The sequence below is a fragment of the Arachis ipaensis genome, chromosome B6, assembly GCF_059453495.1.
Source record: "Arachis ipaensis isolate K30076 ecotype BB chromosome B6, ASM5945349v1, whole genome shotgun sequence".
In the NCBI taxonomy this organism is placed as follows: domain Eukaryota; kingdom Viridiplantae; phylum Streptophyta; class Magnoliopsida; order Fabales; family Fabaceae; genus Arachis; species Arachis ipaensis.
In genome coordinates this window covers 87198619-87199265 of record NC_142441.1, presented here as the reverse complement: position 1 = coordinate 87199265, position 647 = coordinate 87198619, and the positions used below count along the sequence as shown (strand labels likewise).

The window sequence follows — 647 nt, the reverse complement described above, 5'->3', positions numbered from 1 at the left end:
TTTTTCATATGAGCAGGAACAAGGATAAGAACATTCTTGTTGAGGCTGATCCTGAACCTGAAAGGACTTTGAAGAGGAAGCTAAGGGAAGCTAAAGCATAACTCTCTGGAGAAAATCTGACAGAAATTTTTGAAAAAGAAGGAGGCATGGCCGAAAATAATAACAATGCAAGGAAGATGCTTGGTGACTTTACTGCACCTAATTCCAATTTACATGGAAGAAGCATCTCAATCCCTGCCATTGGAGCAAACAATTTTGAGCTGAAACCTCAACTAGTTTCTCTGATGCAACAGAATTGCAAGTTTTATGGACTTCCATCCGAAGATCCCTTTCAGTTCTTAACTGAATTCTTGCAGATCTGTGATACTGTTAAGACCAATGGGGTTGATCCCGAGGTCTACAGGCTTATGCTTTTCTCATTTGCTGTAAGAGATAGAGCTAGAATATGGTTGGACTCTCAACCTAAAGACAGCCTGAACTCTTAGGATAAGCTGGTCACGGCTTTCTTAGCCAAGTTCTTTCCTCCTCAAAAGCTTAGCAAGCTTAGAGTGGATGTTCAAACCTTCAGACAAAAGGAAGGTGAATCCTTCTATGAAGCTTGGGAAAGATACAAGGAACTGACCAAAAAGTGTCCTTCTGACATGCTT

At 40.8% G+C, this 647-nt stretch overlaps 1 non-coding gene across 1 annotated transcript; it reads right to left on the bottom strand.

Annotated features, from left to right (window-relative positions):
- Positions 1-539: 539 nt before the first annotated feature.
- On the bottom strand, positions 540-647 carry LOC148561650 (small nucleolar RNA R71). The gene has a single exon (XR_015886740.1). It is a non-coding gene; the product is annotated as a small nucleolar RNA R71 (small nucleolar RNA).